We start from the raw sequence: 22,584 nt of genomic DNA, 5'->3' as shown, positions 1-22,584 counted from the left end.
CTGTGAGGCCCAGGCTATCTGAATGAATCTTCAAAAGGCATTGTGGAGTTCAAGAGGAATTGTGGAATGTTCATTGGAAAGACTGATGCTGAAGCTGAAGCTCCAATACTTTGACCATCTGATGCAAAGAACTGACTCATTGGAAAAGACCCTGATGCTGGGAAAGATTGAAGGCAGGAGGAGAAGGGGACGACAGAGGATGAGATGGTTGGATGGCTTCACTGACTCAATGGACATGAGTCTGAGCAAGCTCTGGGAGTTGGTGATAGATAGGGAAGCCTGGTGTGCTGCAGTCCATGGGGTCGCAAAGAGTTGGACACGACAGAGCGACTAAACTGACCGACTGACCCCGTCCTATGAGTCTAGATCAGAGCAGATGAAGGGAGTCCTCCCAGAAATCGGAGCTGGGGAGGGTCCAAGGGTTCCAGGTGCCCCAGCCCCCTGACCACATGGCCCAGATGTGTTGGACAGCTTTCCTGCCCCCAGGAAACTATGGGGTCTCAGAAGAGCTGCACGGGGGTGAAGATACTCACCCTAAGTCCCTACCTGGTAAACTAAGGCAGCCATGGAGCTTTGGCCTTGCTCTGAAGCTGTGTCCTCAAGCTCTAAACCTGGTGAGTCCACAAGAAGACAAACCCGGAACTGGACACAGATGTTTTAACTGGAGAGTAGTGGAGAAAGGAAGCCCTGGTCCGGCTCAGCTGCCCAGGTACCCCAAGGGCCAGGATTCCAGTCTGGGCTCGAGGGCCCCGTTGCAGAAAGAGAAAAGCCCCCTAAAGAAGAAAGTGCCCTGAGGGAGAAATCACCCGGAATGTTCTCATCATCCACTGAGAAGTATTCCCAGGCAGAGGGAAGCCAACAGCCACTCTGAAAACACTTCCGGGGGTCCAGGTGCCAGACACAGAGGTGGATTTGACCAGGCTCCCTTGGCTCAGGTGGCACTAGTGGTAAAGGACTCACCTACCAGTTCAGGAGACAGAAGAGACACGGGTTCAACCCCTGGGTCAGGAAGATCCCCTGGAGAAGGGCATGGCAATCCATTCTAGTTTTCTTGCCTGGAGAATCTGATGGACAGAGGGTCACAAAGAATCGGGCATGGCTGAAGCGACTTAGCCCACAGCACACTCATGGTCCAGAGCAGAGGGGTCCTGAGGACAAGATGGCTGTCTCTGATATCCCCCCACCCTCTGCCTCAATCAGCCACGAGACTGGTATCTTGAACACTACACACACACACACACACACACACACACACACACACACCCCTAGCATCTAGGAAGGGAAATTCTATCTCTTGCTTATAACCAAGTTACCCCATTTCCTGACCTTAAAAAAGAACAGCAGGTTTCCTTTGAAGGTTTCAAACCTTATTAACCACAGTGGGAAATGATGCTTTAATGGGGTTGTGACGGTCTGAGCCTCGGGTGTCTGTGTACGCAGCCATATTACTTAGCAACACCATAGCCGTTTAGGTTTAATTTCCTAGCTTGCCTGATAAGCGGGCTGCAAATGTAATTTGTGATGCCGCAAGCTGGGCAAACGCACGAGGCTGTTAGATGAGTCACCGGGTGATCGAGGCCACAGTGCCGAGCTCTGCGGAAGAAGAGTAATGAACCCTGATCTGTGGGGCCGATAGCACCTGGGCAGACACCGTTTCCTCTGTGTCTGGGAGCCTGTGTTGCCTCCCATCCTGCTTTGGGGTTTGCTAGTGTCATTTATGAGAGGAAGCTTCACTCACCCCTCAGCTCCTGTCAGAATTCCCTTCCAGCTTTCTGAAAACTCAAAGCCCTGTAAGACCAGACAGCTAATAATAATAACAATGATAGTAATAACAGTAATAATAGCAAGTGTTTTTTGAATATTTAACAGATACTATGCTAGTGTTTCACAGGAATTATCTCAGTCAATTTTCCTAATGACCCCAGGAGGTAGGTACTGCTGTTATTCCTACTTTCAGATGAGGAGACTGGGCACAGGACGGGTAGCCTCAATGGTTAGATAATAGGGAGGAGAGGGCACGACTGTCCACTGAACAGGGCACGCCCTGCCAGAGGCACCAGCTGTCATTCGAGGCCAATCAGCTGTTACCTGGGTTGCCAGAACTGCCACTTTTCTAAAAGAGCAGGAAATCCAGATTTTTATATAAAATGCCGTGAGTTTTAAACCTCAGCAGCGAATTCAGTTATTGATTCAGTTATTTAATAAATACTATGAGAACCAAACCAGTCAAGTCTGCCTACCAGTTGCAACCTCCTCCTCATTAGAGCAAGCAAGGAAATTCATCAACAATTGCACTCATTTTTCTTGCTTCCATGCCCTCAGCCCTTGGCTCAGCCTCACTTAGCTGTATCCCTTCTAGAGCCTCAGCTGGAACTCCATTCTCCCAGGAGCTCAGGATAACAATCTTAAAGTCATCCTTGGTATCTTCTCTTTTCTCACATCTCGCAGGCAGCTTGTCAACAGGTGTTCTGGGCTTCCCCCTTAAAATTATCCATAATCTTCCCCTTTTCACACCCTACTAAAACCACCCTGGTGCAAACCACCATCAGAAACCAGCAGCCAATGAGCCACCAGCTACACCCAGCTTTCCCCTTCCCTCCATTCTCCCCAGAACAGCCCTGCCCCCTGGATCTGGTCACTTCACTGCTCAACCCTCTCCAAGGGCTCCATCTCACTTGGTGAAAGTCCTAAATGGCCCTCAGACCGACCCCACCTCCCACCTCTCTCTCCCTGGACTGCAGACACTCTGCTTCATCCTTGGTGGTGGTGTTCAGTCACTCAGTTGTGTCCGACTCATTGTGACCCCATGGACTGCAGCACGCCAGGCTTCCCTGTCCTTCACCATCTCCCGGGGTTTGCCCAAGTTCATGTCCATTGAATCCATGAAGCCATCCAACCATCTCATTCTTTGTCTCATCCTCTGCTGCTCAAATACACCAAAAGCAAATGTACCCCCACCGCAGGCCCTGGCACTCCAGCTCCCTCCAAGTCTCTCCCCACCGGGATCCTCTTGCCTGTCACTCTCCCTTCACTCTGTTCGGTTGCCACGGATTTGGAAGGATCTCCCTGGACACTTACCCCAAACAGCAATCTTCTCATCATTCTCCCTCCCCTGCCCTTCTCATTCAGCCTTAAGATGTACCCTGAGTCAGCTATTTGCGTTCTCTCTCTTCCCACTGGAAGACATCCTCCACAAAAGGTGGGAATTTGCTTTCTTTTCTGCTCTACCCCTGGAGTCTAGACCCATGCCTGGGGCATAGGTCATAAACAAACATTTAACTTGATTAAAGATTTGTTGAATGGATGAAGAAATGAACATAGTGGGCCCTTACAAGACATGTTCCTTCCTCAGATTGCTACACGTGCCTTGAACCCATCTTCTCTTCTTTCCGCGTGCGCCTGGGTGACTGTTGCCTCCACAAGGCCAGCCATTTAACAACCTCAGTTCAGTAGGGTGTCAGACTGACTGACCAGGAGACAGTCCTCAGTCTTACACATCTGCCACATGGTGATCTGTGAGCCTCTCTCCCTGGATGGAAGGAGCCTTGGCTCAGCCGTGATGGTGATGACTTTTATGATTAGTCCGGATGAGACATGCAGGTTTTGTGTGAGGGTAGAACATTTTAATCCTTAATTACAAGAGTAGATAAAAGCTCTTTACTCATTTATCTGCAGAATGTGTGCATTTGCTTGTTGGCTTTCATTTCATTTGAAAACTCATATATTCTGGGAAGGGTAGATGTGATTCAGTCCTTCATATTTCTTTCATATAGACAGAAACAGAGAAATATAGACTGTATGATTCCAACTCCATCCAAATCCTCCAGAAAGTCTGGACAGTAATTCAACGGTAATTCGAGCTGCAGTAATTCAACACATATTCCCTCCATAGACCTCCGTGGACCCAGCACAGCATGGTCAGCACCCCACAGGATCACTGGAGAGCAGGACCCACCCTGATTAGCCACAGGTGGTGTCCTGGATATTCATCCCTCCTTGGCCACTAAGTGCTCCAGCTCAACAAGACTGGATGACCACTCAAAAAGCCAGGATGACCAGATCCAAATCTCAGGTTTACTTGGGAAAGAAGCAGAAATGATAGACCCAGTAAGACATACTCATGTATGGCAGGGAAAGGCTTCATCTAGCAGCGCCAACTCAAAAGCTGATGGGAGAGAACTTGGGAGGGTGTACAGAAGTGTAGCCCAGTCCTAAGCTATGGGTGGGGGAGGTACTGGACCTTTTGTCATTTGCTGAGGGACCCAGCCTGTGAAACACGTATCTCTCTTTGACCACCTTCTCTGTACCCTACAGTCTTACTTTCTCAACATCTTTTCATCATTGTCTCACAACTTGCAAGTCAATGTTTTTTCCTTGAGTGTTTAATGGAAAAGTCCCACTCTGGGCATATATGGCCCACCCGTCATCACTCCCTCTCGCCCCCAGCTACCTTTCTAAGGATGTGATAGGGTCTTATCATGAAAGTGTCCACAGCATTGGTTCCTCTGCCAACCTGCCAAAACCAAACCTGCAAATGGCAAAAGACTTCCCCTCTGCCTCCCTCTCCCAAACAAGGAGGATCTTTTCTCCTGGAGGAGTGAGTGAGAAGAGGGAGAAACAAGTAATACTTGTGGAGAGCTTGAATGATAGGGAGGGGTGTTTTGGGGCAGTTGGAAGTACTGTGGATGTGGTAGATGAAGGCAAGAGATTTTATTATTGTTTACAGGCTTCCCTTGTGGCTCAGCTGGTAAAGAATCCACCTGCAATGCAGGAGACCTGGGTTCGATCCCCAGGTTGGGAAGATCCCCTGGAGAAGGGAATGGCTACCCACTCCAGTGTTCTTGCCTGGAGAATCCCAGGGATGGGGGAGGCTGGTGGGCTGCCATCTATGGGGCCGCACAGAGTCAGACACGACTGAAGCGACTTAGCAGCAGCAGCAGCAATGCGGGAGACCTGGGTTTGATCCCCGGGTTAAGAAGATCCCCTGGAGAAGGGAATAGCTACCCACTCCAGTATCCTGGCCTGGAGAATTCCATGGACTATACAGTCCATGGGGTCACAAAGAGTCGAACATGACTGAGCAACTTTCACTTTTCATATGATTTATTATGTGATTTATGCTATCCTCTGGAGAGTTTTATTTTTTAATTTATTATACTGCAATAAAAATTTTATTGCAGTATAATTGATTTACAATGTTGTGTTAGTTTCTACTGTACAGCAAAGTGACTCAGTTTTATTTATATATATATATATATACACATATACACACATACATACACACACACATACATACATATACAGGCTTTCCAGGAAGTGCAATGGTAAAGAATCTGCCTGCCAGTGCAGGAAACACAAGAAACGCAGGTTCAGCCTCTGAGTCAGGAAGATCCCCTGGAGAAGGAAATGGCAACCCACTCCAGTATTCTTGCCTGGAGAATTCCATGGACAGAGGAGCCCGGCGGGCTACAATCCATGGGGTATCAAAGAGTTGGACATGACTGAGCATGCAGATGCATGCACACCCACATACACAACAATATATATATATATTGTTTTCCACCATGGTTTATTACAGGATAATATAGTTCCCTGTGCTATACAGTAGGACCTTGCTGTTTATCCATTATACATATATAATAGTCAATAACTAATTCCAAACTCCCAATTGATCCATCTCCCAGCTTCCCTCCCCTTTGGCAACGACAAGTCTGTTTTTTACATCTGTGAGTCTGTTTTTGCTTCATAGATAAGTTCAGTTGTGTCATATTTTAGATTCCATGTATAAGTGATATCATATGGTATTTGTTGTTCCTTTTTGACTTATTTCACTTGGTATGATAATCTCTAGATCCATCCATGTTGTTGCAAATGGCATTATTTCGTTCTTTTTAATGGCTGAGTAGTATTCCACTGTGCAGATATACACATCTTCTTCACTCATCTGTCGATGGATATTTAGGCTGCTTCCATGTCTTGGCTATTGTAAACAGTGCTGCTATCAACATAGTGGTGCATGTATCCTATTGAATTAGAGTTTCATCCAGATACATACCCAGGAATGGGATTGCTGGATCATATGGCAACTCTGTTTTTAGTCTTTTGAGGAACCTCCATACTATTTTCCATAGTGGCTGCGCCAGTTTACATTCCCATCAACAGCGTGGGAGAGTTCCTTTTTCTCCACACCCTCTCCAGCATTTGTTATTTGTAGACTTTTTAAAGATGGCCATTCTGACTGGTGTGAGGTGGTACCTCACTGTCATTTTGATTTGTATTTCTCTAATATTAGCAGTGATGAACATCTTTTCATATGCTTGTTGGCCTTCTTTGGAGAAATGTCTATTTAAGTCTTCAGCCCATTTTTCTATTGGGCTATATTTTGTTATTGAGTTCTATGAGCTGTTTGAATATCCTAGAAACGAAATCTCTTTTGTAAATATTTTCTCCCATTTCATAGGTTGTCTTTTCATTTTGTTTATGGTTTCCTTTGCTGTGGAAAAACGTATAAATTTGATTAGGTCCCATTTGTTTACTTTTGCTTTTATCTCTATTGCCTTAAGCGACCAACCTAAGAAAACATTGGTATGATTTATGTCAAAGAATGTTTTGCCTGTGTTCTCTTCTAGGAGTTGTATGGAGTCACCTTATAAGTCTTTAAACCATTTTGAGTTTGTTTTCTGCATACAATGTGAGGGTGGGTTCTAACTTTGTTGATTTACTTGCCTCTATCTAGTTTTCTCAACACCACTCACTGAAGAGACTCTTTTCCCCATTGTATATTCTTGCCTCCTTTGTTGAAGCTTGATTGACCATAGGTGTGAGTACTTATTTCCAGGATCTCTGTTGTTTTTTTGTGCCAATACCATGCCATTTTGATTACCTTAGCTTTGTAGTTTTGCTCTTGACAGTTTCAGAGAAGGCTAAGTGCCGGGAACCAGCGTGAGGAACTCCGCCAACGTGAGGAACTCCACCCGTGGCAAAGGTCATGAGGAAGGAGGCTCGGCATACGCAAAGGCGGGATCGAGCCTCAGGAGTCCCCCTGGAAATTCTCGAGCATCTACCCCCAAAACCAGAGTCTGCCTACTTTCTGCTTTGTGCTCTCACCTACACCTCTGACTTTACAGGGGCCTGTCCCCCACTACCTCTCTCTGAAAAAAGAGTTAACTTACAGCTCCAGTTAATAAAGTTCCTGGGTGTGACAGTGTTTCAACCTACAAACTCCTTTGGAAGTCCTCTAGCCTGCCTGAATAGGTTTTTCCGGCCACATGTGATTGTTCAGAGCCTCCCAACTGTGAGAGGCATGAGATGTTCTAAACTGTCTAAATACAGATTCCTTTGAGCAGTTAAAAGATTGATTAGAAATTGTATTGGTGAAGGGTTTTTCACTTGTTGGGCCAATATTTGCTGCTAAGTCTCCATATCCCTTACCTACTGTGTCCCTGGCTGTGTATTGATTGATATAATTGGTGTATAGAAATGTAAGTAGTAGCTTTAATGTTTGTAACCTTGGACCCTTGAGTTAATTCTTTTCTTGTTATAGCCCACCACACCTTTGCCCTATAGGAATGCAACTTTATCTACCTTTTGGAGGGTGGTGCCTGACTTTAGAATAATCACCTTTAGAGAAAAATAAGTTTTCTGAAGAAAGGATCTTAAAATGTTAACAGGCCTCCTGGCCAGAAGATGATGTAAATCACCTAAACTTTTGCATGTGATAAGTTTGAAAGCCTGGCTTCAATTAGGATCAGGGACTGCTGTCCTTGCATGACTCTACCCCTTCCCCCATTATCCTCTATGCACAACTTAAGGTATAAAACTACTTTGGAAAATAAAGTACGCCCTTTTGTTCACCAAAACTTGGTCTCCCCATGTTGTTTTTTCTTTCACCTTCTGGCTGAATTTCCATCTGGGGCGCGGAGGCTCGTCAAGCCTACTAATTTTGCCTGGGCTTCTAAGATCTGACCGGGGAGGCCTTAGTGTCTCCTCTCCTTCGGGAGAACGGGAGGACGCCTGCGGCCTACGCAGGTGACGCAAATTCCTTATTTTGGAATTTTATTAGCTTTCCACGTAAACCAAGTTATTCAGCCTCTTTTCTCCACTAAATTTTCTCACTGAGCTATCCTTATTTAACCACTCTTTATATCCTTAATTAATGTTTAATTAAGCAATTGTTTCCTGACCCTCGCCGATGCCTTCCCCGCTTCGAATTCCCTGGATCCACTGGGGCTGGACCCCAGCAGCTAAGCAATGGACTTGAGCTGCTTTTACGTTGCCTTGGGATCTTGGACAATGCTCCTTTTACCATATCACTCTTCACTTTGAAGAGTTTGAAAGAGTTTCCAGCCTTTGAAAGGGTTCCAAAAAGATATACTCACCCTGAGATGTTCAAGGAGAAAACTTTGTCATCAGCCTTGACACTAACAGTTGTGTGACTGGGGACAAGTCAGTCGAGCTCCTCCAGTTTCTTTATCTATAAAATGAATGACTTGCAAGGAATGAGCTCTGAGGCATCCACCCTAAAACTTTGTGATGCTTGAAAGTTCTACTATAGGCAGTTGGGGAATGACGGTGATGAGCTAGCATTCACTGAATGCTCATTATGTGCCAAAATCTTTAAAAGCACCATCACAAGAGAAAAGTTCTAAAGTTTTTGTTCTGGTACTATAATCACACGAGGAGATGAGTTTCCAAGCATGATAACACTCTTGGGGCTGGGAATAGGACAACTTAGCAAAACACAAATGTGATGATTATTCCCCAAATTATTATTTTACCACGAGTTCAAGCCCAGAGACCCCTTGACCCACAGAGCCTCTGGACAGCATAATGGGGAGCTGAATAAGGGTGAGGGCTCAAAATGGTGCCATAGCCCACTGTTTATTGCATATTTTGATGTTATTGGCCCAGGATTACCTGCTGGCCAAATCCTACCCACCGTCTGCTTTTGTAAGATCCTGGAGTTAAGAATGATTTCCACATTTTTAATGAAGGAAAACCAAAAGGGCATTAAATTATATGTGAATATTAGATATTCACATAAAAATTATATGAGATTCAAATTTCAGTGTCGTTAGATAAATTCATACTGAAACACAGCCACACTCATTCACTTATGCGTTGCCTAGGGCAGCTTTCATTCTATAAAGAGTGGCCACAACAGAAACCATGTAACCTGTCAAACCTAAAATATTTACTATCAGGCCCTTTGCAGAAAAAGTTTGCCAAGTCCTGATCTAGAACACAGAAGGCCTACAAATTACAGAGAAATAAAGATGCAAAATTTCAGGCCAGCTTTGATTAGATGAAAGCAATGATTCCTTTATTTCATCCTTCATTTTTATCTTTCTTTTCCTGAAAACTTTAGTTGTAACATTTCAAAGATATTTCAAATAATCATTACAGACAGTATACCTACCCTTATTCTTTTGGCTCTATATATGTAGATAAAGATATATTTTTAACTGTTAATTTTTACCAAAACTCAGTATACCACAAATTATGAGAGCAATTAAATGTCTTTAAAACAGACTGTGAAACACAGATGTTGCTTAAGACTGTTCAAAATCATAAGAACTCAGGCCTGAACTTTCGTTCCAAATTGTAATACCTTGTGTGGCTTTTATATAAGGTAGATTTGGGGCCTTTTGCTTCTGGTCCTGAGGGAAGAGTAAGAAGGAAGGAATCATGAGGACAGTTCTGCATCCCTCACTTCCTCTGCTTACAGAACACTTCAGCAAACAGCAAATTCCCCCAAACCTCCCTGCTCAGACTTCTAATGTAAAAGACAGTTGAGAACACCATGACTCCTGGCCATGTGCTAGTCTTAGAATGAGAAGCTAACTAACTCCTTGAAGGAGTCTCAGTAAGAACCAATCAGGTGACTTGCCCAAGCTCAGAACTTTGTTCAATGTGAGTTCAAGGGATAAAAATGAACAGTGGATCAGATTCTGTTCTGCCTCTGGATGGAAAGATGCTAAAAACCACAATCCAAACTTCATGTAATCATTTCACATACTTTGGATTCAGAGCTGACTGATAAATAAGAGCTTTCTTATTATAAACAATGCTGCAACAATACCCTTGTACATGAATGTCACTTTCATATGTATACAAATACATGCAGAGGATCAACTCCCCAAAGCAGAATTGTTGGGGCAAGGGATATATGCATTTAATGTATATATATATATATATATATACACATACATATAAAGTGAGAGAGAGAGAGAGAGTCTTTCAGAGTCAGATCTTTGCTTATATTCTGTATGTGATTTCTAGATCTGAAATGTGCATGACTACATGGCTAAAATTAAATTGCATCTTCTATGCATTGTATGTGTTCATTTTTCCAGGCTAACTGAGGAACGATTTATCCTAAATTGCATTCCTGGCCCAAGTAACTCCCCATGCTATATTGATGTATTTGTGCAGAATCCCTTCTAATTCCACCTATCCCCACCTATGTTGTTTTTTACATTCCTTCTAGTCCAAATCCATCCCTATATTGTTGTTTATAATCTCCTCAATTGCAAGTTCAGCAGTGCTCTGCCTTTAGGAGAAATGATAGCTTATAATAAAAGGTAGATCCCACTGATTCACTGTAGATCAGTAAGAATTCTGAGACCACAAAAGGAGCCTGCTGCAATGATGACTTGGATTACCCTGACCAATAACGAGCAGAAAGAGTAAGCTCTTTTCTCAGGGAGAGAGACTGTGAGGGCCCCTCCTCCCAGAGGTGACCTCCACTCAAAGAAAATAAAATGATTTTTCATTGAATTGTACTTAGGAAAGGTAAATATCTTTTGATTTAGATCAAATCCCTTTTAGAAATAATGTTTGCAGTCTTCCAGTCTGCCCTCAGCCAGAAAACCCCATTAAGGAAAATACTATTGTCTCAAAACCATGAGAAGAGTTTCTATAAAGTTAGTATCAGCTTTGTTAAAGATAGAAGTCTGTATGCTTATTGCATTTGGCAGCTTCAGTGATTTGATTTTTGCTGACAATAATGTTTTGAAGAATTGAATATCCAAAGAAATGAAAGAACTGCCTGTCCTATATCCTCTAGGAAAGGACTAGTAATACTCTTTGAGACTCAAGTTGATAATAAATGTATTAAAAGATGGTTAAAGTCTTTTATGTTAAATAAAGGTAGGACAGTGACAATTTTGTTCTCCACTAATATATTACATTTTTAGAATGATATCCAATTCTGCTAATACCTTTCCAGGAAGTAGTTTGGAATATTTATCAAGAGTCTTTTTAAAATGTGAAGGGAGGGGGTATGATTTTAATAAGACAATATGAAGATTCTCTGTGGCACTGGAACCATTCAGTATCGAATACAGTGGTAGATACACCACCCCACACATGTGATAAAATTGCATAAAACTTAATACATACATGCATAAGTACAAGCAAAAGTGGGAAAATTTGAATAAGATTGGTGAATTGTATCAATGTCAACATCTTGGTTGTGATATTATATGATAGTTTTGCTAAATTTAGCCTTGGGGGAACATATACAAGGGATCTCTGCATAGTGTTTCTCACAACTGTATGTAAATCTACAATTGTTTTGATAAAATGCTCCATTTAAAAAATGTAAGCCTGCCAAGACAAATGAGATGCAAAGTATCCCTGGATAAAGAAAGAAATTACTTTGTGTGCTATAAAAATTTTAGCTATAAGGAACGTCCCTAGTGGTCCAGTTGCTGAGACTCTATGCACCCAATATGGGTGGTCCAGTTTTAGTCCCTGGTCAAGGAGCTAAGATTCCACATGTCACAACTGAAAGATGTCACATGCTGCAACTGGGACCTGGCTCACCCAAATAAATAAATAAAAGACATTTTTAAACATTTAGCTCTAAGGCAGAGGATGACCACGTTGCAGGGAATGAGCAGTGAGTGGCTCCTCCTAGGCTCTCCATTCTTATCACTTGGGGGAGGGAAAGAAAGAAGGGTGAGTGAAGAAGGAATTCACAGGGCCTGGACTCCATCTTAGGCCTGTTCATGCTGATCATGCTCGGCCACCTTTCCAATGGACTCTGAACTCTGTGTTTAGTGCCTATGAAAACAACAACAGAAGGATAAGACCCCCTCCAGAGAGGGGAACCTTGAAGATCATATCTAGGTTATTCATCGCCTAAGAGAAAACACACACTAATCACCCCTTCCTCCAGACAGGCCATAAATTTTTCTGTATCTATCGGAGTGTAAGCTTGGGGGTTATTGATTATTGGCTAATTGTTTGACTGAGCACATGAGCACATAGCATGTGAATGATGGGGTTACTGGGATTGTATTTTCCTTGGTTTATGTAAGTCTCAAGGAATTTGGGGTGGTGCGTTCAGACACATGCACATGGGGTATAAAAGATTTTCACAAATTCTGGTCGGGGTCCTTGGCTAAGAGGAGATGCTGCCTTGGGCCCGCCGGTGTAATAAACTGCACTCCACTATCTGCATTGTCCTTCTGAGTGAGTTTGTTTCCCAAAACTCATGGCTATAACATGAGGACTTCTTTGTCCCGGTAAATTCGTATCTTGAGCCTTATTCTCAAGAAATAGAGATAAATGCTGTAGTATTATTTATAATAATAAAAAACTGGAGATAACCTAAAAGTCCATCTTTATGAAATTGATTGCTACGTTATAACATTTCTACCCTGGAATGTCTTGGAACCATTTAAACAAAGCTACAAGGTAAGACACACCAGTATAAAATACAGTTAAGAGAGGGAAGGGCTTCCCAGGTGGTGCTAGTGGTAAAGAACCCACCTGCCAACGACGAGATGCAGGTTTGATCCCTGGGTCAGGAAGATCCCCTGGAGGAGGGCATGGCAACTCCACTCCAGTATTCTTGCCTGGAGAATCCCATGGACAGAGGAACCTGGTGGCCTACAGTCCATAGGTGCGCAAGGAGTCAGACATAACTGAAGCAATGTAGCACAGCGCAGAGCACAAGAGAGGGAAAGGCTGCGTGTACTTTACAGTATTCAAGTATTGTAGACGGTCACCTGAGGAGAAGCAGGGGGGCAAAAACGCAGAGTATCTGTCAAAGTGTTGCTAATGAACTCTGAAAAGAAATTTGAGACCATCTGGGGAAAAGTCAATGCAGAACAGGTTGGATATTAAGTAATCATTGTAGATTTTTGTTGGATGTAACAATGTGTGTGTTTTAAGTCCTTCCTTACCCTTTATGTATTAGTGTTACACACTAAATACATACAGATAATGTCTGGGTAATTTTCTTAAATCCAGAAGTGTTCATATATTACTTGCACAATTTAAAAACTAAATAAAATAAAGCAAATGTTCCCAGTAGTTGTCTCTAGGCTATGTAATTAGGGGTACCTCTTTTTCTTGATGCTTTACTATATTTTCTATGTTTTGTATGATGAATAACTATAAAAATCAGAGGGGGAAAAGTAGGGTGTGTTTAAAAAAATCAGGCCAGAGAACTAAGTGATTTATACACAGGTAATTGCAGCACTGATTTTATTAATCTGGAGACAGTGCCTTTTAAGGGACAATTTACCTTTAGACTTATCAGCTGAGTGGTTGCAGATGCCCTTAACCCTGGGTGGTGGAACCAATTGCTCACAGAGTGACCCACGCAGCTGTTTTCCTGCCCAAGTCGCCTGGGCATGGGCCCCGTAGCTTCCTGGTGGGTTCCCCAGGTCTGAGTGATTGTATCTCAGGCTGCTGGCTTATATCCAGGGAAGCCCACCAGAATAACCAAGGGCAATTTTTAAAAATAACAGTTAATAGCGAATAAGGCCTCGAGGGTGCAGGCGCATGGATTATCTAAAAGTTGCCCGTGTGATTTTGATGAACACATATGGTCAAGCATCTTTGATTTAAATAAGCAGACAGATGTGTAATATATATAATATAGAAATAATTTTGTGTGTATATGACTTTGCTTACATAAGCCTTAAATATTTTTGGAAGCAGATGTAAGAAGGTGATACAAAAACAATGACTTTGGGAGTTTCTAGTGGTGGCTGGGAACAGAGAGGAACTTTTCAGTGTATATCCTTTTGTGCATTTCACATTTTATGTGAATGTATTGCCTATTCAAAAAAAATAAGCCAAAAGTGAAAGAAAACCAAATTTTAAATGAACCTCTGCTTTAGACACTCAGCTCACCAGAATCACTTTTCTTTTGCTAAAATGGTCAAAGTTCTGTAAAATGGTCACATTTGAAGGGGAGAAGTTTTCACTAAACAATTTTTTGAGAAAGCACCCAACATTGATTTTAAAAAAGCACTAGAAATTTATCATCATAACAGATCTTATATTCTAATAGTTACGGAAACCACTTACCACTGTTGAACCATGCAGTCTACCATCAGGCAGAACATACAGCCAGATTGGCTGGAGAAGGAAAGGGTTCTCATTGTGCAGTAATCATAAAGCATTTCATAAAATATTTTGGTGATAGCAGTTACCTGACTCACTCAAGGGTGAAGGTGGGAGTAAGATTTTCCTTAATATTCTTTTCTGCCATTTGAATTTTGTGCTAAGTACAACATATTACCAGTTTAAAATATATATGCAGTATTTTTAAAGTGTGAGCATTAAGACTGTGTGATCAGCTAGAACTACAGGTAGCTGATTCACACCTCCCCCAACCCCCCCACCACACTTTAAAGTTACTCCCAGCAGCACTTTTGAGTTCAAAGGGCAAAGTCTATTGTGGACACCTTCAAAAATCTGATTCTATATATTGAGGCTGACACATTCTGTGGGTGGAAAACTCTGTTTTAGCAAATACTGCACAATAATCAAACGTGGCTGGGCCTGATCGTAAAATCTAAAATTAAAATAAAATCTGATTCCAATTCAAAAGAGTGGGCACTCAGAGGTTCAGAGGTCAACTGGAAAAGACTGTTCATTTACAACAGTGAGCTAGAGATGATCTCGTGGTTTAGGACCATTGGTTAACAAGGTGACCAACAGATGGAGAGCCAAGACAGGAACCCCCTCTCTTTAACCCAGTGGCCAGAAGGCAAGTCATTTAATTCTCCCTAAACCCCAACTTCAAGGTCAGGAGGGGCCCATGAGGAGATACCCCTCATCCAAGGTAAAGAGCAGCGGCTGTGCTTTGCTGGAGCAGCTGTGAAGAGATACCCCACGTCCAAGGTAAGAGAAACCCAAGTAGGACAGTATGTGTTGCGAGAGGGCATTAGAGGGCAGACACATTGAAACCATAATCACAGAAAACTAGTCAATCTGATCACATGGACCACAGCCTTGTCTAACTCAATGAAAATAAGCCATGCTGTGTGGGGCCACACAAGACAGGCGGGTCATGGTGGAGAGGTCTGACAGAATGTGGTCCACTGGAGAAGGGAATGGCAAACCACTTCAGTATTCTTGCCTTGAGAACCCCATGAACAGTATGAAAAGGCAAAATGATAGGATACTGAAAGAGAAACTCCCCAGGTCAGTAGGTGCCCAATATGCTACTGGAGATCAGTGGAGAAATAACTCCAGAAAGAATGAAGGGATAGAGCCAAAGCAAAAACAATACCCAGCTGTGGATGTGACTGGTGATATAAGCAAGGTCCGATGCTGTAAAGAGCAATATTGCATAGGAACCTGGAATGTTAGGTCCATGAATCAAGGTAAATTGGAAGTGGTCAAACAGGAGATGGCAAGAGTGAATGTCGACATTCTAGGAATCAGCGAACTAAAATGGACTGGAATGGGTGAATTTAACTCAGATGACCATTATATCTACTACTGTGGGCAGGAATCCCTCAGAAGAAATGGAGTAGCCATCATGGTCAACAAAAGAGTCCAAAATGCAGTACTTGGATACAATTTCAAAAACGACAGAATGATCTCTGTTCGTTTCCAAGGAAAACCATTCAATATCATGATGATCCAAGCCTATGCCCCAACCAGTAACACTGAAGAAGCTGAAGTTGAACGGTTCTATGAAGACCTACAAGACCTTTTAGAACTAACAGCCAAAAAAGATGTCCTTTTCATTATAGGGGGCTGGAATGCAAAAGTAGGAAGTGAAGAAACACCTGGGGTAACAGGCAAATTTGGCCTTGGAATACAGAATGAAGCAGAGCAAAGACTAATAGGGTTTTGCCAAGAGAACGCACTGGTCATAGCAAACACCATCTTCCAATAACACAAGAGAAGACTCTACACATGGACATCACCAGATGGTCAACACCAAAATCAGATTGATTATATTCTTTGCAGCCAAAGATGGAGAAGCTCTATACAGCCAGCAAAAACAAGACTGGGAGCTGATTGTGGCTCAGATCATGAACTCCTTATTGCCAAATTCAGACTTAAATTGAAGAAAGTAGGGAAAACCACTAGACCATTCAGGTATGACCTATATCAAATCCCTTATGATTATACTGTGGAAGTGAGAAATAGATTTAAGGGACTAGATCTGATAGAGTGCCTGACGAACTATGGATGGAGGTTCATGACATTGTACTGGAGACAGGGATCAAGACCATCCCCACAGAAAAGAAATGCAAAAAAGCAAAATGGCTGTCTGGAGAGGCCTTACAAATAGCTGTGAAAAGAAGAGAAGCAAAAAGCAAAGGAGAAAAGGAAAGATATAAGCATCTGAATGCAGAGTTCCAAAGAATAGCAAGGCGAGATAAGAAAGCCTTCCTCAGTGATCAATGCAAAGAAATAGAGGAAAACAACAGAATGGGAAAGACTAGAGATCTCTTCAAGAAAATTAGAGATACCAAGGGAACATTTCATGCAAAGCTGGGCTTGATAAAGGATAGAAATGGTATGGACCTAACAGAAGCAGAAGATATTAAGAAGAGGTGGCAAGAATACACAGAAGAACTGTACAAAAAAGATCTTCATGACCCAGATAATCACGATGGTGTGATCACTCACCTAGAGCCAGACATCCTGGAATGTGAAGTCAAGTGGGCCTTAGAAAGCATCACTACGAACAAAGCTAGTGGAGGTGATGGAATTCCAGTTGAGCTATTCCAAATCCTGAAAGATGATGCTGTGAAAGTGCTGCACTCAATATGCCAGCAAATTTGGAAAACTCAGCAGTGGCCATAGGACTGGAAAAGGTCAGTTTTCCTTCCAATCCCAAAGAAAGGCAATGCCAAAGAATGCTCAAACTATCGCACAATTGCACTCATCTCACACGCTAGTAAAGGAATGCTCAAAATTCTCCAAGCCAGGCTTCAGCAAAACGTGAACCATGAACTTCCAGATGTTCAAGCTGGTTTTAGAAAAGGCAGAGGAACCAGAGATCAAATTGCCAACATCCGCTGGATATGGAAAAAGCAAGAGAGTTCCAGAAAAACATCTATTTCTGCTTTATTGACTATGCCAAAGCCTTTGACTGTGTGGATCACAATAAACTGTGGAAAATTCTGAAAGAGATGGGAATACCAGACCACCTGATCTGCCTCTTGAGAAACCTATATGCAGGTCAGGAAGCAACAGTTAGAACTGGACATGGAACAACAGACTGGTTCCAAATAGGAAAAGGAGTATGTCAAGGCTGTATATTGTCACCCCGCTTATTTAATTTATATGCAGAGTACATCATGAGAAACGCTGGGCTGGAAGAAGCACAAGCTGGAATCAAGATTGCCGGGAGAAATATCAATAACCTCAGATATGCAGATGATACCACCCTTATGGCAGAAAGTGAAGAGGAACTCAAAAGCCTCTTGATGAAAGTGAAAGAGGAAAGTGAAAAAGTTGGCTTAAAGCTCAACATTCAGAAAACAAAGATCATGGCATCTGGTCCCATCACTTCATGGGAAATAGATGGGGAAACAGTGGAAACAGTGTCAGACTTTATTTTAGGGGGTTCCAAAATCACTGCAGATGGTGACTGCAGCCATTAAATTAAAAGATGCTTCCTCCTTGGAAGGAAAGTTATGACCAACCTAGACAGCATATTCAAAAGCAGAGACATTACTTTGCCAACAAATGTCCATCTAGTCAAGGCTATGGTTTTTCCTGTGGTCATGTCTGGATGTAAGAGTTGGACTGTGAAGAAAGCTTAGTGCCGAAGAATTGATGCTTTTGAATTGTGGTGTTGGAGAAGACTCTTGAGAGTCCCTTGGACTGCAAGAAGATCCAACCAGTCCATCCTAAAGGAGATCAGTCCTGGGTGTTCATTGGAAGGACTGAGCTGAAGCTGAAACTCCAATACTTTGGCCGCCTCATGTGAAGAGTTAACTCATTGGAAAAGACCCTGATGCTGGGAGGGATTGGGGGCAGGAGGAGAAGGGGATGACAGAGGATGAGATGGCTGGATGGCATCACCGACTCAATGGACATGAGTTTGAGTGAACTCCGGGAGTTGGTGATGGACAGGGAGGCCTGGCGTGCTACGATTCATGGGGTTGCCAAGAGTTGATCATGACTGAGCAACTGAACTGAACTGAAGCCTCAACTTGCTCACTGATAAAATGAAATAAATGTTCTTAACAAAACTTGAGAGTGCTGTCATGTGATTGAATCAAGATAGTGGCTCTTGGCTCTCATTTTCCTTTCAGGGTCCTGCACGCCCCTAATGCTAGGGCATTGTGACCCATTGGCACCACTGCCCCTGATGGGTCTAAAGTAGTAAGCAGTCTCTGTAACTATCAGAATGTAAGATGCATTATGATCATTATTTCTGGCATGGGATGGGAGATAGCTGTTGTAATCCCTTAAGCATGGGTGATAGTTTAAAAAATGGTTGAGAAGAAAATACCTGAAATTTATGTCTTATCTTTAGGGATTGGTAAGACGCTGATAGAGGATGTGGTGAACAGCTTCTTTTTGAATCTTGGCTTCCAAGTAACAACAATTTGTCAGATTCTTGCTAAAGATCCTAGGTTTCAGTAAGGCTACAATGCTATGGGATCCTCCCAGGGAGGCCAATTTCTACGGGCAGTGTCTCAGAGATGCCCATCACCCCCCATGAGCAATCTCATCTCAGTTGGGGGACAACATCAAGGTGTGTTTAGACTTCCTTGGTGCCTGGGAGAAAGCGCTCACATCTATGACGTGATCAGAAAAACACTGGATGTTGGGCTTACAGACAAAGCTGTGCCAGCACGCCTGGTGCAAGCAGATACTGGCACAAGCCCGTAAAGGAGGCCAGGTACCACAACCAGAGCATCTTCTGGGCAGATATTAATCAGAGAGGTGTCACTGAGTCCTCCAAGAAGAACCTGATGGCCCTGAAGAAGTTTGTGATGGTGAAATTCCTCAATAATTCCACTGTGGACCCCATGGATTCTGAGGAGTTTGGATTTTACAGAAGTGGCCAAGCCAAGAAAACCATTCCCTCACAGGAGAGCACCCTATACACAGAGGACTGCCTGGGGCTAAAGGCAATGGAAGATACTGGTCAGCAAGTGTTCCTGGCTTTAGAAGGAGACCATCGCCAACTGTCTGAAGAATGGTTTCATGCCCACATCATACCCTTCCTTGAGTGAAACCCTCATAGTCTGCACCAGAGTTCAGGGAACCCCTCACACTTCCAAACCAGTTTCCTCCATGCCCAAGCCTGAGCTCAGATCCAGCTAGCAATTAATCCTCTCTAGTTACCATCTAACATGCCTGTCTGGAAAGATCCAAGATACGAATCTTATCCTTTGTCTCATCCTATCAGCATATGGTTTGTTGAAATCTGGAAGATTTCTCTTCCGTCCTCAAAAAAAGCTAAAATACAGGAAATGTAAATTATCAGTTCTCAGGGTTTGGGGTTTCATCTTGATTTTAACATTCTTTTACAGTGTTTGTGGGTTGGCCAAAAGTTTCCTTCAGTTTATAAGTAAAAATAGAAGACACATTTTTCATTTTCACCGAGAACTTTATTGAACAATATACTCACGATTTTATTCTACTACCTTCTGCCATTTTTCAAGCAACTTTATAATTCCATCTTCCCAAAACTTTTAATCTTTTTGAGCAAAGAACAGTTTCAGGTGTTTTTTTACAGTCCTCTAGGGAATTGGAATTTTTTCCATTAACAGAATTTTGTAAAGACTGAAATAAATGGAAATCTGAAGGTGCAATGTTTGGCAAACAGGCAGATGAATCAGAACTTCCCAGCCCAGTTGTAACAAAGCTTGGTCATCAAAGAAACGTGCAATCTTGCATTACTCTGATGAAAGATTATGCATTTTCTGTTCCCTAATTCCAGATGTTTTTTGTCGAGTGCTGCTTTCAGTTGGTCTACTTTGGAGCAGTACTTGCTGGAATTTATCATTTGGTTTTCCAGAAGGAGCTTATAATAGAGGACTCCCAATGCCACCATATACACATCACCAAGACCTGCCTTTGGTGTGGTGGTTCATTTCAATAGCCCCATGAACTCTTCCATTCCATATTATTGTACAGTATCCACTTTTCATCACTCATTACAATATGTTTTAAAAGTGAAATGTTTTCTTTACATTTAAATGGAGAATCACGTGCAGAAATACGGTCAAGAAGGTGCCACCCCACTCCTGCTTGATTTACATGGACCCCAAACATCAAAGTGACTAACATAATCAAGCTGATGCAAATGATATTCTGTGCTCGATTTGGATATTTTGAATTTGTCAGCTATCTCCCACATGTTATAATGTTGATTTTTCTCAATTGATGTCTCAATTTGATCGCTATCAACTTCAACTGGTCTACCTAGCCATGGAGCATCATCCAGTGGGAAATCTCCAGCAAGCTTCAGAAGCTTCATAAACCACTTTTGACATTTCCGATCAGTCACAGCCCCTTTTGCATACACTGCCCAAATCTTTTTGTGTGTGTTTCAGTAGTGTTTTAACTTTTCTTGAAATAATAAAGCATAATATGCCAAAATGTTGCTTTTTTCTTCTATCTTCAATATTTAAATGGCTACACAAAACTTCAGCAATTTTTTTTAATGCACACTGATATGACAGCTGTCACAATACAATCTAATAGAATTGTTTCGAATGAAGTTAAAGACAATTAAGTGCTACTAGTACCAGTCCATCCTAAAGGAAATCAGTCATGAATAATCACTGGAAGGACTGATGCTGAAGCTGAAACTCCAATACTTTGGCCACCTGATGTGAAGAACTGACTCATTTGAAAAGACCCTGATGCTGGGAAAGATTGAAGGCAGGAGGAGAAGAAGACAACAGAGGATGAGATGGTTGGATGGCATCACCGACTCAATGGACATGAGTCTGAGTAAGCTCTGGGAGTTGGTGATGAACAGGGAATCCTGAAGTACTGCAGTCCATGGGGTCACAAAAAGTCGGACACAACTGAGCGACTGGACTAAGTGCTGGCTTATAGGAAAAACTGAACAAACTTTTTGCCCAAACCAATAGTTAAAGGTTCACGAGAATTCATTGTTGACCTATTGATGTTTTAAGTACACAAGATATTTCTACTGTTCTAATTATCTTCTAAATATTAAATGTATATGGAAATTCTGCTAAAATGATCAAGCATTGACCTAAGTCACCTTCAGCCCTCTGTTAGAAGGTGATTTTGACAACTGTTTAGCAAGAAAAAGATAAGATTTTAGATGAGAACTTCAACCTCACATGCTTCTTGCTCACAGATGAGTCAGCTTTCAGAAGGACCTAGCAATGAGAAGTTTTGCCTGAGATTAGATATGCTTAAAGTTACTTTCCAAATGACCACTGTGAAATAATTACATGGTCCCTGGTTGTTTTAAACTGATTTTTACTTACTAGCGTTTCTGTTTCTCATTCAGTTTACCCTTAGATTTTACAAGTGACATTGCCCTACAAAAAGAAAAGTCTCCATAATGAAATACACCAGTCAAGATCAAATATGACTTTAAAGATTATGTCATCACATGGGTGACATGAGAAACCTCCAAAAAGACAAGTATCTTTGTCTATTCATTTGGCACATTTTCAAATATCTAAAAAGAGGAGAAACTTCTAAAACCCGGAGAAAATTAACAAAACCTAAGTATGACAGCCTCAGAGGAAGTTTTGATACACACCCTGGCATTTCATCACAGCTCTCCCTCAACACAGCCTTCTCAGCACCAATCAACAGCCAAACCACAGCTCTCTGGGCAGCACGGTCAGTTCCCAAAGTTCAAGGATTTCTCAAAAGGTCAGAGTTGTGGACACATTGCTCAAACCAAACAAGAGAATGTGAAATAAGAGGAAAAGCGGATGGACACATTAGGGGCTTGCACTGCATGTGCTAGGAGTCATCCCAACAGGATTTGTAAGCAAGTCATAACTACACCATTATGGAGAGCATTAAAAGAACCCCAACCTAAGACTGGGTGTGTCACTCACTTCCCTCCAGTCAGCCAGAGCCTGGTATTCATGCTCAGAGGGCCATGGAAATATTAAGTAATTGAAGTCAGGCACACAAACACTCCAATTGGCCCATCTAAAACCCTGGAATTCCCCAGGATCAGGCCAGCAAAGTGATGTCCAGACTTGTGGGATTCACCATTTCCAGTCCTACAATAACACTTCCTCCTTAACTCAAATCTTGAAAGCCAAGGAAACCACCATGATGAAGCCAAGGAAGTCATGTGGTAGATGTTTTAAAACTGAAGCCTGTCCAGAAAGGACAGAC

The 22,584-nt window shown here is 42.4% G+C and overlaps 1 pseudogene; it reads left to right on the top strand.

Moving 5' to 3' along the window:
• The first annotated feature begins 449 nt into the window (after positions 1-449).
• On the top strand, positions 450-19,466 carry LOC102399268 (annotated as a pseudogene).
• The last annotated feature ends 3,118 nt before the right edge of the window (positions 19,467-22,584 follow it).

This window comes from Bubalus bubalis, chromosome 11, assembly GCF_019923935.1.
Source record: "Bubalus bubalis isolate 160015118507 breed Murrah chromosome 11, NDDB_SH_1, whole genome shotgun sequence".
Classification (NCBI taxonomy): Eukaryota; Metazoa; Chordata; class Mammalia; order Artiodactyla; family Bovidae; genus Bubalus; species Bubalus bubalis.
The sequence above is the reverse complement of the archived record's forward strand: the minus strand, read 5'-3'. Positions and strand labels throughout refer to the sequence as shown.